The sequence below is a fragment of the Melopsittacus undulatus genome, chromosome 6, assembly GCF_012275295.1.
Source record: "Melopsittacus undulatus isolate bMelUnd1 chromosome 6, bMelUnd1.mat.Z, whole genome shotgun sequence".
Classification (NCBI taxonomy): domain Eukaryota; kingdom Metazoa; phylum Chordata; class Aves; order Psittaciformes; family Psittaculidae; genus Melopsittacus; species Melopsittacus undulatus.
In genome coordinates, this window is record NC_047532.1 from 57,749,508 (window position 1) to 57,767,540 (window position 18,033).

Sequence of the window (18,033 nt, forward strand, 5' to 3'; positions counted from 1 at the left end):
TCCCTACAGCTCTTCTGTCACTTGTGTAAAAAAAAACCCCAACCCAACCCAACAACCAAAACCAGGGACAATACTCTGCAATTTGCTTGTAAAACAGTGTGTTTGGGGAGTTTATAAAAATAGGTAAACTATTACTTGGAGGGCTGTGGAACAATGGCTGATAGAGCGTGGGCATGCGAATTATGAAGGGCTGAATAATCCCTGATTTTGACTTGCACGACCCAGGCTTGAAACTGAGTGAATGACAGTGAACGGTTGTGGACTGGATGCAAAGCAGTGGGCATCTTGTGCCCAATCCTGATGTCTTAGCATTAGAAAATGGCATTTATGGAGAGTGCAGGCCACAATCCTAAGTCAGCAAGCGCCTATGTGGATCTTGACATGAACCGAGGATGAAGAAAGCTGTGGGTAAAGAAGCAAAAGTAGCAGTGCAAGCAAGATAAGAAGAAACTGGGATGTGTTAAGACACAATAGTGAACTGTTAGCAAGTTTTGGAGTCTAGGCTCTCTTACGCTTAATGTAACCAATTGTATCTTAGTTGCTGTGTGCTACACTGTACATGTATCCACTAATACATATCAGCTATTAGTATCAGCTACATATCATATTTTTATCATATATATATCATATATTATCATATAATATTAGCTACATATCAGCTACTAATAATATCAGCTATTGATTATGTATCCAATCTTAATACAGCCAGTTATTGTGTATGTATCAAAGTATAATACACTGAGCCATTGTAAGCAGATGCAGAGACTAACATGGAAATTCTAGCTTAGCCAATAGCTATATATAGATAGGCAGGTGGACAAAGTAATGTAACGAATGAAAGAGTGTTTAGTAGCGCATGGGCTATCAGTAACTGTATAAATATAGGCGATCGAGTTCAATAAAGTGGAACAAGATGTGTAACTCATATTGAGTCGTCCTCTTGATTCTGGGTTCCTCCGACAGAGGGCTAACTGGCCTGGCGTGTTTTTATTAACTGTAATAAAGATCACTCTGAGTTGTACTTTCTGTTTATTATTTACAGCTTTATTTTACTTGTCCTTTAATAACACAACTGCTGTAGCAATGACAAAACAGGACACTTCTGAGCATGAATAAACACAGAAGGAAACAGGTCTTAGGAAAAGACATCTCACAGGAAAAAAAAAGAAAAAGAAAAAAAAAGAAAGATTTAAAGAGTTGTGGCAAGGCTGCAGTAAAAGTTTCAGGTTTATTGTTGTAAGCCATATATACTTTTTTTCTCCTTAAAGATAAATAGAGTTTGGTAATGAGAAGTGTGTTTAAATGTATACAGCAAAGGAAATTAAAGTCTTCAGAGCTTTGTTCTGTGCTGAGTTGTACAGGACCAAGTGCAAGGGCCTGAGCTTAAATACAACTCCCAGTCCAAAGGAGAAGGTGAGTCCATGGACATGCCTCCCAGATTAGGCTTCTTCCTGTTTTTTCCTCTCACAGCTTGGCTGTTTTGACAGCAGTCTGATCCAAGCCAATGCAGATCTGCTATATCAGAGATGATCTTGAGCATAGGCAGCTGTGGGAGGGGGTTGTGGTTGCAGAGCCAGTTGGTGCACTTAACCTTGACAAAATGTAATCAAGATGGTTAAGCTTCTCTTTCATAAGCTTTTGAGCAATTCACCAAAAGCTTGTACAGGTTTCTATTGTTTTTATATTTCTATATTTATATTCTTGTACAGCGTTTCTATTTGCAAAGCTGTTCTGCAAGGGGCAGGGTTCTTCCCTGCCCGGCAGCTGTTGCCTGTGAAACCACAAGACATTGTGGAATCTTCCTCTAGCCCTAGACCTGCCAAAAGGAATGATGTCTTGCTATATGAAGGGAAATATAACTAAAAGTGACTATCTAAAATTGCTCACGTCTTCATCCTCTTCTAGGGGACAGCTGTACTAGCTGTCTGTGCTAGCTGGTGCCATTTCTGAATTGAACTATGTTTACGATAGAGGCTTAACTTCATGTAAGAATGTTTGAGGAGTAACGGAAGTCTTGCTTTCAACAGGACAAGGCAGGTAGGCCATGGATATTCCTCTGGGGTTGTCCAGTTTTGTCATCCATTTGATTACTGGGCTTTTGACTACACAGTAGAGGATAATGTTCAGTAAATATAGAATCATAGAATAGTTAGGGTTGGAAAGGACCTTATGATCATCAAGTTCCAATCCCCCTCCCATGGGCAGGGACACCTCACACTAAATGATGTCACCCAAGGCTCTGTCCAATGTGGCCTTGAGCACCACCATGGATGGAGCATTCACTTCCTTGGCAACCCATTCCAGTGCCTCATCACCTTTACAGTAAAGAACTTCCTCCTTATATCCAATCTAAACTTCACCTGTTTAAGTTTTAACCCGTTACTCCTTGTCCTATCACTACAGTCCCTAATGAATAGTCCCTCCCCCGCGTCCCTGTAGGCCCCCTTCAGATACTGGAAGGCTGCTATGAGGTCTCCACGCAGCCTTCTCTTCTCCAGGCTGAACAGCCCCAACTTTCTCAGCCTGTCTTCATATGGGAGGTGCTCCAGTCCCCTGATCATCCTTGTGGCCCTCCTCTGGACTTGTTCTAACAGTTTCATGTCCTTTTTATGTTGAGGATGCCAGAACTGCATACAATAATACATATTATGCATTATTATATGTATTATTGTATTATTATATGTACATATACCTGGGGCCCATTCCAGCTCTGGAGAAAGGAAAGGCTTCTCAAAATGGCAATATGAAATCTTTAGAAGCTCCATTTCTAGAAGTGAAAGTGAGAGATTATTCACCAAAGACAGATTTCAAGGAATGTGAATATTGTGCTCTTTCTTCCATGCCCCTCAGAATGTGCTGTGGTAAAAGAAAAAGAATCCTGCTTCTTCCTGAGCCAGAGCAACAAGAGTCTGTCAGCTCTCCTGGGATCATCAGCCTTAGGAATCGTCAGGAAGTGCTGAAGGATACAAACAAGTGCTTTATTTATAGGAGGCTCAACTTATTTTTTATTCCAGTGTATCATTGCTGCAAGGTATTTCAGAAGATGCAGCTTGATTTCCTATAAACTTACATAGAACAAGAATTTCTGGAAAATTATTATTTGACTAGTTGCACAAAACATGTCAATTTCTGACCCCAGAGGCATTTGAAAAGGAGGATTTGCAGTGGTGTTCCAGCTGTAGGAGTATTTCTGCTGAAATTATGACTGAGGAATATGGAAGGTCTAACTAGCTGCACAAACCGTGCTGAGGTTTTGTGGTAAAACTTGTGGTCATGGTGCTGAGAATCTCTGAAAACTTACTCGTTCTTGACAGTAGTGGGTCCAAACATCAGACTTGAATTACACCCTGCTGTTGAACACAATGGCTTGTAGAGGCCAGTTAAATTCACCAACAGCTGTTTTCTGCTTTCCCTTTTACAGTTAGGACTTTTAAATTTTATATATTATATATATTTCTTTAAAAGAAATTATTCATTGTAAAAAGAGCTGTGGATCTCCTCATGTCTGTAATCTTTCATCTGGTATGCTGTTCTCTGATCCTGGCTAATACCTTAAGCTGTGGTAAAACCCAATATTGGTAAACATTTGATCATAAAGTAGTTTTTAAAGGCTCCTTTGGTTATACACACACTTAGGTGACCTCCTCTTCTAAGGTCCTTTTCTAATCTCTCTCCAAAACCAGCCTTCCAGAGCCTCAGTGAGATGGAGCTCATTGCCTCAGGGCTGGCATATATATAGCTCTTTGAAAGGCACAGCTGGAGTAAGTGTGATAACTATGTCTACACAACAAGGCATATGGTGGGCTGTGAAATATCATCCAATCTAGAGTTTAAAGTTCTGCTGAAGAGCCTCAGCTTGTTTTAGCCATGGAGATCTTTTTAGCTTGTTGTGATAGAGACATTTAAAAACATCTCCTTGCTGGATATCCTTTGAGGCAGTTTTTCCTTTAACAAGAAAGGTTTCAAATGGCTTGGAAACTTCTCCTCCTGTTCTGTCTTCTAGACCAAGGCTGGGAATAATTAAATTAATAACTCATTTTGTCACTGTTAAATGTACTTGAAAACAGGGCTGTAGGTGCAGAACAGTTAGATAGCCAAACCTGCATACTCCCCTTTGAAAAACAAGCTAATTTTCTTTAAAGAGGTGTGTGTGCACGTGTAGAGAGTGCAGTGACACAGCTGAGCAGCATGACTATTTGCCTTATTGAGGCTTTAGTATACTCTCTGGCTTCTTGAAAACAAGAGTTATCCCCTCTAAAACTTCCCACTGCATCAGGTCTGTTAAGATATATATTAACATCCAGACCTGCAAAGACAAAGCCAGATAGTTTTACATACATAAAGCTGGTCTAACATATTTGTAGCAATGCTCAAACCAGTACTCTTTCCCAAGTAGGTTGCCTGTTCAGCATTTGTTTCCCTCCAAACTACTCTGTGCATTTCAGATTTAAATACTCTTAAAGAAAATTTATCATTTCAAATGGAGGATCTTGATTTCTCCCTGCCGAAACAAAGTGACAGCTATTTTTAAGAGTCCAAGCCCATTTCATGATTTTTAAGCTCCGATATTTGAGTGGTTTCAAAGCAACACCTGCTGGCAAGCCGTGGTATTGCTTGTGCATTAGGGAGGCCTTCCTCTGGTTGATACACAATAAGACAGCAGAGTGAACTGCAGTGATCTTTCCACCTTACTGGTTGTGGAAATTGACGTGGATGTTATGACTTCCTCTGGGGGAGAACTAAAAGTGGGGGACATGTTCCAGGATTTTTAAAATGACAGCAAACACAAACACTTAGTGCTGCCATACAGGTATTGCTGCCTTTTGTGTTTATTTATTTTTATTATTTATACTACACGTGCTGGTTTGCAGCAGACAATAACACCAAAAGTGATGCAGGACTTTCTCCAAAAAACCTGTGACACTAGTGAACAACTGATGCTTGCTATCATCCCCGTAATGCTGATAGTGATGGGGCCATACAGGCTGGGCAGAAACTGGACTGACAGCAGGCCTGAGAGGGACTTGTGGGTGTTCATTGACAAGAAGCTCTCCATGACCCAGCAATGTGCGCTTGCATCCCAGAAACCAACCGTGTCCTGTGCTGCATCCCCAGCAGTGTGACCAGCAGGTCGAGGGAGGGGATTCTTCCCCTCTGCTGTGCTCTGGTGAGCCCCCCCCCCCCCCCCCCCCCGCGGTCCTGCATCCATCTGGGGGCAACAACACAGGAGGGATCTGGAGCTGCTGGAGAGAGTCCAGAGGAAGCCACAGAGATGCTGTGAGGGCTGGAGCAGCTCTGCCCTGGAGACAGGCTGAGAGAGCTGGGCTGGTTCAGCCTGGAGAAGGCTTCAGGGAGATTTTAAAGCAGTTGCCACTACATAAAGGGGCCGTGAGAAACCTGGAGAGGGGCTTTTGACAATGCCCTACAGTGACAGCATAAGGAGGAATGGCTTTAATCTGACAGAGGGGAGATTGAGATTTTACACAGAAATTCTTCCTGTGATGGTGCTGAGGCGCTGGCACAGGGTGCCCAGAGAAGCTGTGGCTGCCCCATCCCTGGCAGTGTTCAAGGCCAGGTTGGACACAGGGGCTTGGAGCAGCTTGCTCTAATGGAAGGTGTCCCTACCCATGGCAAGGGGCTGGAACTGGATGAGCTTTAAGGTCCCTTCAACAAAAACCGGTCTGGGTTTCTGTAAGAACTGGCTGAAAAATTGTGACTATTGGGATAACAGGGGAAACCTGAGCTTACAAGAATTTTGTGGTTTGCCTGCCCTACTTGCACTCAGCCACAAATTCGGGCACTTCTTTCCATGGCAGCCTACACAGGTGATTAAACTGGCTGCTCTGGAGGCCAAGAACACGCCTGGCTGGTGCCCGTCCATTGTCGGGAGTGGCCCGATCCTCAGCAGCACGCTCGGAGCAGCAGGAATTCCCCCTACACCGCTAAGGGACCGCGGGAACTCCTCAGGCACACGCGGGGTGCTCCATGGCCAGCACTGCTCCCCATGACCCGGCACCTCACCACCTCCTGCGACTGCGCGCCCAGCCACCCGCGGCGGGGCGGGGCGGGGCGGGGCGGGGCGGAGAGGAAGGTGGTGCGGTCCCGCCTTCCTTCGGAAGTGACGCTGCGGAGGCGAGGTCGGCGCGGTGCGGAGCCGGGTGGTGCAGCCGGCGGCGGACGCGGTGCCCAGGTAACGCGGGGGGGCTGTGCGGGCAGGGCCTTCAGGGTCGCTGCTGAGGTAAGGGGCTGCGGCCGCCCCTCAAGCACCTGGGCGCTGTCGGAGCGTTGAGTTTCTCTCCTCTCGGGACTGCCAGCTGTGCTCCCTGGGGCACTGAGCGCATCCCGCTGGGTTCGCTTCTGCTTTGCACGGATCGAGGCAGGATTTGTCCTGTGTTGAGGGGCTTAGCTTCCCCGCTCGCTTATTAAAAAAAAGGGTTTTTTCGTAGTTAAAAGAAAACAGTGATATCTGTGGCAGTAGCTATTTCTCAGCTCTGTAATGAGACAAGGTGTTGGTAATGCTTATTTTGAGACAGATGAACAATCGCAGGGTATTATCTCCTCTTCCCGGGAAGGAGGAAGTGTTTAAGCAGCTCTTCAGAGGGGATCTGAGGTAGATCGTTACTGAGTTAAGACCATGGTGTCTGGTGTACTGTTGTAATCCTGCCTCAGCAAAACGTCCCAGGGGCTGCTGACATCAAAAAAAGAAAGTGTAAGTAATTGCTATGCTTCTGTCACCTGGCAGGAGGTTGGAAGAGTGAAAGGGATGGCTTTAGCAGGTGCGCTGCTTACACTGTTTTAGGCTTAGCTCAATAGAGTGAAACAAAGGGATAGCTGATAAGAATTGCAGTACTTAAAACTGAAGGAAAACGCATCTTGCCGTCTTGTGTGAGAAGAAGCAATTCCCATGGCAGAATCTAGTACCTTTAGCTTATTTTTGCTAAGAGAATGGAAATGGATAGAAGTAACACTTACAAATGTAGCACAATGAAAATAAATCATGTAGAGGAATTGGATAGGACCCTGTCAGACTCCTTTCTCATTTCAGCTTGGTGGGACTTTTGCTGCTGGAAATTACTAAGACCTTGTTGTGACTTCATTTGCAGTTGTTCTTTTATCCTTAGCTTTAGTAGTTCAGAGATAGACCTGTCTTAACATACTGATCTTGTTCTCAAAGCAGAGTGAAAACATAAAGTAAATACTTTCTGCATTCACTCTGAGTTGGATTAGAGTCCTGCTCTGATTGTGCCAAGGAGGCATGTGAGATGCGAAAGCTTACTTTTATGTGTACATAACTCTAGGTACCATGAGGTGTGGAATTTCAGGAGATCAGGTTTAAGATTATGTTCCTGTTCAAAAGGGTGGCCCTGTGCACCTCTTTTCCAGCTCTCTGTCTGCCTGTTTCCATTGCCTCTCTTGTGCAGGTGCAAGTGGTTGTGTGGTTGGCTGGATTTCTCTGCTAAACCCACCAGCAAGTAGCACCATACAGCAAGTGAGCCGATGGGGCTGATCGTGTGTCTGTACTAATGCAGTGTGTGTAACAGGGAGAGTCAGGTCCACCCATTAGGCAGTGTCATGGGGCAAAATCAGTTAAGCTGCTGAAAATGTTCCCTGGGGCTGCACTTCTCTGCACAGGTGAGCTGGCCTAGTGTTGGTGGCTGGGTTTTTTGATATGGCTTTTTGTGGTGGTTGTTGTTTTGGTTTGGTACTTTTTTAGCTGACAGCTCTGTGATACTGTCTCCTTATTTCATGATGTGACTAAAAATCTCAGCCCCCACTCCAGCCTTTCATATTTATGTTGTTTCCTGAAAAGGTTTACTTTTGCTTGATGACCAGACTGTTATATGTGAAGGGTTAAACATGCAGAACTGGAGAATTTTTAGGACTTTGCTTGTGGTGATTATTACCAGTAACTCCACTGGAATCATCACCAAAACAGATGTTCAGTTTCAGAGAATAAAAGGAGTTTTTGCTAAGTGTAAGGATAAGAGTACTAACAATGTATAAAGAGATCCCATTAGGCACAGGAAACAGGCAGATAAAGAATTGAAATGGATGTAGCAAATAAGAAATTACTCTCAGTTGCTCAGTTTTGGTGTGAACTGTATTTTAACAGCTGTTTCTGACATCAGCTAAATCTTTGTCCATTAAGATGATAAGACTATTAGCAAAACTTTGCATCAGGCTCACGCTAAGACATTTTAGGGATATAAATAATTTGGTTAGCTTCACTAAGATTAAGAATTATCCTGAAAAGAAAAAAAAACAACAACTCAGTCTTCTATTTATTGTACTGTTTTAAAGTCTATGTTAGTACAGCAGCTCATAGATTTTATTAATCTATTTAAGGAGAATGAATTCTCCTTGTAATGTACAGGAGTTTTATATATGCCTTTGTGACATAGTTTAATGACTTTAATTTCAGTGTTAAAATACTACTTCTTGGAAAAAGTGCTGACTTTCCAGAACTCACTGTGGTTTTGTTTTAAATGATTTTTGTACTGTGGCTCCTGCCCCTGCCTTGAACTTGTTCTGTGGTGTATATGTTGTATTGTTTTGATCTCCTTTCATGGAAACGTTTTCTATTAGGTCCCTTATTAAAATTGCTAAAGCTGGATCTAACTGCTTTCTCTGTTGAATTTATCTTTACAACTAGAAGATAAATTGCTTCATATTATTGTTTGTTAGAAAAGATAGTGCAAGATTTAATAAGTTACTTTATCAAATATTCTAGGTGGGTCTCAACAGTACAGCACTTAAGTTAAATATTGACTTGCTGTGTAGGACTTTGGTCTTGTGTAATCCTTGCTGAAGCTGCTGCCAAGGGAAGCTGCTGCCAAGAGAAGGGTATTGTGGCAAAGATATCAATGACTTAAAATTACCCCCTACCAAACCGAAGCCAGCCAGCACATAGACAGCTAATGATTGCAGAGGGTGCTCAGCAACCTTCCTGTAGTATATTCATGCCCAGTGTTAGTTTCTGCTGCATTACATGAGTAGGTAGTAAATTTTGTACCTGGGGGTAGTGACAGTCCTTTTCTGTCTCTCTGTTGATAGTGAAATACCTAAACTTTGGGGTCTCATCATTGGTGCCAGCCCTGGTGGTCCTTTCTCGTCTTGCTCTTATTTATACTGAAAAGTACCAGTGTACCAGTAGGCCAGCTGTCAGGAGGTCTGTCTCTGGGACCATGTCTCTCAGTACAGAAGGCTCTTTGTGTTTTATGTACACATGATGCCTTGAAAAAATAAACATTTCTCCTTCTTGCAGATTCAGATATGAACTAAGCATAACTGGTTCAGTATTTTTGGCCTGCTTCATGCTTCTTCCCGTGCTGTTGTGGGCTTTCTTACAAAGGTCTAAAATCTACTTGCTAAACTTCATTGAAAACAGAATTCCTCTGGAACTAAGGAGATAATTTTTCTTTGGTGCTGTGGCATGTATCAGTCTTGAATGCTTTGCTGTGGGGAGCTCAGCAAGCAACACAGTTGTATATTAAGGAAAACTAATTTTTTTTTTTTAGCTAAGAGGCTTTGTAGGTGGGAAGCATCTTAGTCTTTCTCATTTGTCTGTGGGAATAGAGTTTCATACTAATCAGGAGGTTGTTAGCAAAAAAAAAAAAGAGCCAGACATCTATGGTGCTTTAGATGAAGGATTTTCTGCATCCTTTAATAGTTGTGTATTTTGAGCTGTTTATAGGTGGGTGGGGGAATAAGTGATTTTGTATCTTGGGTAAGTCTAGTTTCCTGTCAGAATCTAGTTCTAGGGAGACTTTTCTCCTGCGTTGTTGGAATAAGGTTGACTATGTCATATGTTGACTTCTTTTGCTATAAACTGATGTTTCAGTGGAAGAAATGTTTTCTTTTACATGTAGGATTGGGTTAATAAATCCTGCCTCTTAGTTCTTTTGAAATCATTTCCCTAAATGTGATGGGGGTGAATTGCTCTTTGCTTACTCTGGATATTCTGGAACATGGATTTATAGAGCTGTTTGTGTAAAGCCCATGAAGTGAAAGGTATTTCATGTTTTAATATTTCTGTCAGCTTTTTCCACTTCATTAATTTAGTGTGATGTGATTCATTGTTGGGTGTGTTTCAAAGATGCATGGAAGTTTGGTGTGAGTGAGGTCAAGGTTTAGGCTGAACTCCAGATGGTGGTCAGAGGATTACTTGAAGAGCTAATTATGAGCGTTCTTTATGTAAGTCTGAATAGTTACATCACAAAGATTTTTCTTTAGTGATTCATCGGGCAATTTAGTGGGGAAAATAACCAACAACTTCTTAACTTTCTAATGAAGCATGTTTTTCCCTTAGCCCATCTGGCTCATATTGAGCTGTACACCAGCACTTGCAGGCTATTTTAATGGGTGTTTATTTCCTGACTCTGAAAATAAGATCTATGGTATCTTTGAAGTATGGATATCTTTTTCTCTGCATGTGTGGCCTACCTTTCTCCTTGTATCCAACTACTGAGTTACTGCTGTGATGTGAGCTGTGAACAAAGATCTCTGCCTGTGGTTTATTCAGGCGTGGACTCCCTTGAGTTAGTAAATGCTATTTTTGGAGTTCCCTGGGGGAGAAGGTGGTCAGCCCATCTAACCCCAGAGCCAAGCAAAGGTGAGTACAGCAATGTCAGCTTTGGTCTCACTGTGCTGGATCAGCTCTTGATGGTGGTTCTGTCAGAGAGGATCCTGTCTTCTGCCAAGGAGTGTTAGTGGGGTCATCCAGCACCAAGTTGGCCAGAAAGTATTCGTTTTACTCCCTTGGCTGGTTATGGTTGTCAGGAAGCACCTTGTCCGCATTTAAGAGGCTTGTGAGTTATGACTGCTCCTATCTTAGCTCAAGAAATTTGCCCCATGACTCATAGATAATGGTCAATGCCCTTGGTGTCTGCAGCTCCGGATCACTGGGCCAGCCTGGCTTGTCAGGTGGCTTTGTCACTGTCTTATTTGGTGCCTGATGCTATGACCATTACAGTTTTGGCCTTTGGTCTGTGACAAGACAGCTTACTGCTAAAGAGATGGAATTTCCTCTGTTTCTGGACTACTTGTTTATCCTTCGAAGAGCAGTTTCCCACTGGTGCTGTGTATCCAGCGCTTCTGCTAGCTTCAGATCAACCAAGCACCTGAATATTGGCAGAGGTGGAGAAAACATAGTGGTGAGGTCTCATGCTGGTGATACCATGGACCTCAGCAGGTAGCAGATTAATTTCTGAGTTTTCCTTAACATCATTTGTTTTCTACCTATTTTCCTTATAACAGCCTGAATGCTAAAGTTCACGGTGTTGCTCAGTGGTATTGCAACATCACTTTAGAAATGAGAATGTTTAAAAGTTGCTGTACTCATAGGGTTGCTGGGAGAACTTCTCTCTCCATATCTTCGTAAGTGAAGGTTAATATGTTTTATAGCTGATACGGAGTACTTTGACCTTCCTGGTTCACTTACAAATAGAGAGCTTTTTAATGGGTTATTTACATTCCTGCACAATGTCCTGTAGTTTCGATGTGCTTATCTGTCTGTAATGGGAGGAAATAGTGGTGCTGGTTAACTAATTTGATGTGATCTTGTGATTAGAGACTCCTCTTGCAGTCTGATGGGCAGAAGTAGCTTACAGCCAGTGCCTTTGATCAATCAAGTATTATTTTTGTGTTCATTTATCTATAGCCCCTTTCTGGGGGGCAAGAGCTCTCTGGGGAGAGATGGGTGCTGTTTAGTGCAGTCAAGTTCAGGAGCTCAGTAAGCTGACTGAGGCAGTCGACTGAGGAGGTATCTTTATAGAAACCTCCTGGTGCTTGGAGTCATAGGGAATGTTTCCAGGGTCTTTTTTTCATCTATGCCTAGTGCCAGAATATACAAGTTGTAACAGAAAGAATCATCATTATGTCCCTAAGAGATTGAAGGATTTGTATGGATTTTCCTTTCCTTTGTCAGGGTACAGTTGACCTCAGGACCAGCACCTCAAGCTTACCGATGAGCTGGCTGCTTTCCTGTGGTTCTGAGCACACTTAAGCAGCAAAGATCATTCTCCAGACTCTGAGTGTGAGATTTGATCAGTGCCCTGTTCAGAAAGTTGATCTCTTTGCCTTCATTTCCAACAGGATCTGTCAGTTCTTTCTCAAAAAAAAATAAATCTAAGCCCAGGATTCCTGATTCATGGAGTGGAATACTATTGGATGTCAAATGGACTCCAAATTGGCTGCTGCTCAAGGTTCTGTGACACGATGCCTTGTATTGCATCAGATAATGGACATTTGATTTTGTTGATTCCCTCCTGGTCAAGGCATCCTTGAGCCTTCTGTCTATTTTGTGGTTGGCCCATCTGGTTGCAGGAATGAAAGAAACCACTAGCTTAAGATTTGCATTGCTTTGCATAAGCTGGGTGGTTCTTGACACTTAAAGTGGCCCACTTTTTCTAGTACCAAACTGTCTCAGTATCAGGAAAGATGGTAGTAAAGAACCTGCTCACCCGAATGGACAGTTTCCCCTTCTTGCACTCAATGAATTCAGTCTACTTTGGAGGTCGCAGTGCATTGTACTCCTTAATTTCACTTATTTCCTGGCAAGTTATGCTTTTTCCAGGTTGCTCCATAAGATTTCATTTCAGTCTTTGTTTCTGAAACTTCCCATCTCCAAGGCAGAGGTGCTATACCACACCTGTGTGTTGGGAGGACTTTCTTTTATTTAATGATTAGAGGATTAAATCTTCCATATGCTCTTTGAAACTACTAGTGAGGAAGCAAGGGCTGTTGCCAGAGTCACATGGAGGTGCATTAGAGACTCTTAGGAGCATGTTTATGCTTTGTGTAATGAGTCCTCCTTTCCCTCCTGGGCTAGCTCAGATTATGCTGATAGTATTAGTGAGGAACACTTCCAAGTCTGATCTCACCCTACAGCAAAACCTGGAGGTTTGCTGAGGTACTGACCAAGCAGTGGGACTTTGCAGAGTCATCCAGGAATGAAACTGCATTTTGTGGAACGAATTGTATTGAGATTGTTGTTTGCATGGAGGACTCTGACACTTGTTTTTGGAAAGAGTAATTTCAAGCAGAGCTCTACTCAGCAGAGTTGTTTTTAAGTGGCTGGTTTTCTTAAATCTGTATTGTCTGTATGAATCTTTGCTTCTCTCTTTGTAGTTCTCTCAAATTCCAGCAGCAAGGTGACAAGAACTGTTAATTTGGGATATATGCAAAAGCTTTATACCTGTAAGCCTGCAGAGTGGTGTGGGACCTCTCCTGCAGATAGAGCCAAAGGTAAAAGAAAGTGTTGTGGAGACTGTATATCTCAAGCAGACAAGTGAGAATAGTATATACCGAGCTGTAATTATTGGGAGGTACGTGCCTTTTCCTAAGCTTCCTGGCTCATGGCAGCCTTGAAGAATATGACTTGAGTGATCTGAAAGAGATAGAGAGGTTTACTGTCTTAAGGAGAGTTGACTCTTTCACAGGCATTTCCACAAGAGCAGAATACTCGTAACAGGAACTGCAGGACATGCTGTATTGAAATTTTATCTGCCTAAGTAGCTGCTAGTCCAATTCCATTAATGTTTGCATATTTAATAAACTTTTACTGTTGGATTTTAATGAGTTGACAGTTGACTCTGAACACCCAGCAGCAGCAGTCAGAGTATAGGTGGCTCTCAAATGTGGCCTTCTCTCTCTTAGAAAGCACACTGCCTTTCCTTGGGCAGTCAGCTCTTGACAGACTCTAGCATGCTTTGATTCAGTCTGAGCCGATGTGCATCAACAGTGATTACTTAATTTGGATGGAGCCCTAGGGTTAAGTTTTCAGGGGAGGAAAAAAAAACCCAGGATGTGAGAGGAACATGACCTTGGTTAATCTCATATCATACCGGTTACCTGCCCAGGATGATTCTTGCTAGTGATCTAATTATTTTGGCTGCAAAATGGGCCTCCTAGGGAATTTATTTCTAGCGTGGCATTTGCTCATTTACAATCCTAGTGCTTTTGCTTTGCCTTTTCAGCGTTATTTTCCAAACATATATCAAACTCCTTGGAAGTTCTCAAAGCAGACTAAGAAGTGGCCCTGATTGTGTGGCACAGTTGGAATCCAATGTCTCTAGTGAGGTTAAGGAAGCTAAACTATTATCAAAGGAACCTTGGAAAAATTCAGCAGAAAAGCTCAGTGCTTGTGAGATAAACCTAAGTGTAGTGAATATATATCAGTATATAAAATGCAGCAGACAAGGTGAAAAGGGACTTTTGGTAACACAGTATAATTCTCAGTTCTGGCACCTGTGTAGCTTTAAACTCTAATGTAGATAGTAAACTCTAATGTAGATAGTAAATGTGTAAGCTGTGAGAGTTGCAGGGGTGAAGAAAGAAGCCCTCACCACCTTCTTTGAGATAAGACAGCCTAGTAATTCAGTGACTTGATCTGTCAAATTGGTTTTGGGTGAATTTAGAGTGTGCCTTGTAAAAAGCAGGGAAAATGCAACGTTTGTGTAACATACAATTTTTCCTGAGAGTGCTGTATTTTAAGTTGAAGTTTTTCTTGTATCTCCAGAATACCAGTTTCTGAGAGGAAGACCAAAGACAGCTAATGACTAAAACTGATGGACCACTACATCTTCCAAAATAAGCCATGTATTGAAGGTGAGTAGACTTTGCATGTGACAGATGAGCTGCCCAGTGGCTTGGCCCTTGACCATCAGTCTTCCTGAAGGTAGATCTCAGCTTAGTGTGCTTAGTTTTTTTGGCCTTTGGTCTGTGACAAGACAGCTTTTCAGCTTAGTGTGCATTTCAGCTTAGTGTGCAACTGCCTTTCTGGGATGGCACAGCCCATAGAAGCGTGCTTGTGAAAATATGTATTTTATCACTGGGAGAAATGTGTAGGAAGTAGGTAACATTCTCTACCATAGCAATTGATTATATCACTGATTTGAAAGATCTTGAAAAAGCTGGAGTACTCAGTGAAAGAGGTGAGCCAGTGGGAACATAGATATTTTTTGGTGAGTGGAGGAAACTCGGGAGTTTCATTTGCAGGATGAGAAAGTTCAGTTTGGAAGGCAAACTTTTGTTTAGCTTGGTGAATATATTAAATCACATAAGGCATTTTCAAGTTCTGTTCCAGTTGTACCTCAGATGATGCTATCAGTGTTCAGAGTAGCTGAAGAAACGTGCTTACTATTAAAGATGGTAAGTTAATTTCCCCAAAGTAAAGAACATAATGCTTGAATGAAATAAAAGTTATATTTTGTAGAGTTCTTGATATCTTTTATGTTATTTTTGTACTCAGCCCAGTGGGGCTTTAGGCAGTGGCTGTGTGGTATTGTTTTAAAATCCTCTAATAACAGAAATCAAAATGGGAAATGTCACATGAGTCCTGCACTCAACATTGAAATAAAACCAGGATTTCTGAGGCAAACAGTTAAGGTTTAAAATATTTTGTTTTAGCATTTATTGTCACTTTAATAAAGAACATAGAAGAAGAAGCCATGAGTCTAGGTAAGCCTAAGTTTGCCTGTTCAGCAACATTAGTTCTGATTTTTAATTAGGCTAATAAATCTGCTTTTTTGTCAGCTACTTTATTAATTTTTCTATATTTTGGTACGAGCAACCTGGTACCTATGAACTTCAAGCTAATAGAGAAATGCAAGTGGTGAAAAATAGCTCTGGGTGGTTGTCAATTGTCATTCTGTCTGTGCAGAAATTGTTCTTAAGTGTTCAGCAGTGGAGCCACAGGCCTGTTGTACATAAATCCCTTTTGGTGTGAGAAGAAAGGGCCTTGTAGAAATTCACCCTACACTGAGCTCTGATTTCCTGTGTTTTGCAACTTTAAGCTGTGTCTCATTATCCATGTGAGTTTCTTAAATATTTGTATATTTGGTAGTGCTGATGAGCCTCTCATGAGTGTAGTACTTGACAGGGGTAGAAAGGATGCAGGGTCAGGGGGCCTTACTACTCGAGGAAGAAAAGACTTGTAGCTGGAGATAGAAATACTGTTCACAATAATTGTGCTATTTGGCTCCTAGTATAATCTGCACAATTCTGCATAAAAAGGATGGAAACCCAAAATCCCCAAACCAAAGAGTGTTACCAAGTTCTAAAAGATTCTCTTGCATTGACTAGTTGTGTTTTGCAAGTGTCCTCTTCAGATTCAAGAGAATGAGCTGTGGGATTTTTTGGTAGCATGTTTGAGTAACTTAATTTATATACATTAGAGCCATAGGAATTTTTCTGTAAGATTAGTTCTGGAGGAAAGCGATCTGCAGTACTGGGTCCATGTTTTGGAATCAGCATCTTTGCTTCTGATCTGTTTTTCATTAAGTGAACGTGTGTTGCCCTAGGTGTTCCTTACGACAGTGTGTGGGGAAAAGTAATACTGCAGTGTTCAAAAGTATAAACTGAGGTCAACTGGGTATCTTTGTGAACTAGGATAACTGGATGTTGAGTTGGTATTGTTACATATATTTAGACACTGAGAACTCCTGCAAGCCTTTAAATAGGAACTTGCTATTGATGTTTCACACTTCCTACTTAATAATGTGGAAGCTAGTGCTGTGGAAAAGTAGGATGTATTTCAAGAGTATATGTTAGTTAACTGTTTTCCATGTATATGAAAAAATAGCCTTTTTTTTTCCTGTCCTGTGTTTGCAGTCTACACATTCAAAACATGCTTGCAGGTCTTGGAGTGCCATTTTTTCTACATTATGAGTTTCTGTTACCTAAAGAAGCTGTGACTGGTTATGTATGTGTATAATGATTTTTAGTTGTTTTTTGGAGGGGAAGTATAATTAAGTGCAGTCTATGAATTCTGCACAAATCAGCATCTGTATATTAATCTCCAATATTAAAAAGTTCTTGTGATGCTTGATTGCAGAACTCTATAGTTAAGCCACATGCTCTTCATGTTTTGAAGGTAAAAATGTTACATGTGAACCCTTTTGCCAAAAAAAAAAAGCTGGAAAACTAAGGAATCTTACTTGGAAATATTTATTCCGGTATAGTCTGTACTTTTCTGTTGATGTGAATGAACAAAAATACCTTTTGCTCCTTCCTTTCTTCTGCTTTCACATTTTGTGGAAAGTGTGACTTTAACCTGTGGAGAAAGATTGTGCAACAGGGTAAAGAAAGACGGAGAGTGAAAAGAAGATACTTGGCTGTTATAAGGCTTCTTTGTTCTCAGAGGTTAGGAAAGGCTGAGTTCCCAGTGATTTCATAAGCTCTTTTATTACCTGTTTACATACTGGTCAGTACGTCTAAATGGATGTATCCTCCTCCGTATGAGTCATTAATTAAATAATCAGGCAGTATTGGTATTCCTGATACTGTCTGCTCTGAGTACTTATTCCTGTTTCTTGCTGATTTCTTAGCTGCTGTCACAACTCCAGCAGGTCTTGTCAGCACAGGGTCTTCTCACAGCATGCAGTTGTAGAGAAATACCTCTATTGGAACTAGTAGTTGTTCCAGCCTTGTTAGGTAGCTGGAAAATATTTGGAGATGTTTCCAGTAAAACAGTTGGTATTGATTCTTGGCTCGAAGCCTCCTCTTGATCAGAGGCAGCACTGTGGTTTGCCAGATGGCCTACAAGCTGGATCTGGTGCCTGCTCTGATCGCATCCCTCCTGTAGGACAGGGCACGGGAAGAAGTGCATCTCTGGCCTCCCATGGGAGCAGCAAAGCGCACTGTGTTCAGGGCTGTTACTAGGGCAAGAGGTTTCAGCAGTTCATTCCTGCTTGACTGCTTTTAAGTGCTGCTGGCTGCTGCAGAGAGGGCTTTAGGAGTGGAGGTCTGTGCTTCTTCAGCAGCTACTGCAGCCAAAGGGTGCCTGAAGAATGATGATGTGCTGCTGTCTCCTTGAAGAGGATATTTGCAGCTTAAATTGGGGTACAGAGCACTCCGAGTGTTTGAGCTCACTGGGAAACTCTACTTGGGAAGAAATAGATATAGCAAAGAATAGGATATGGTCTATCAGACGTCCACTGCCCCACTGAGGTACTGTAAGACTGGATTCCCATGTGTACCCTTCAGATATTGGATAACCACCGGGTTTTGCTGAGGCTTTGTCTGTTTTTCATA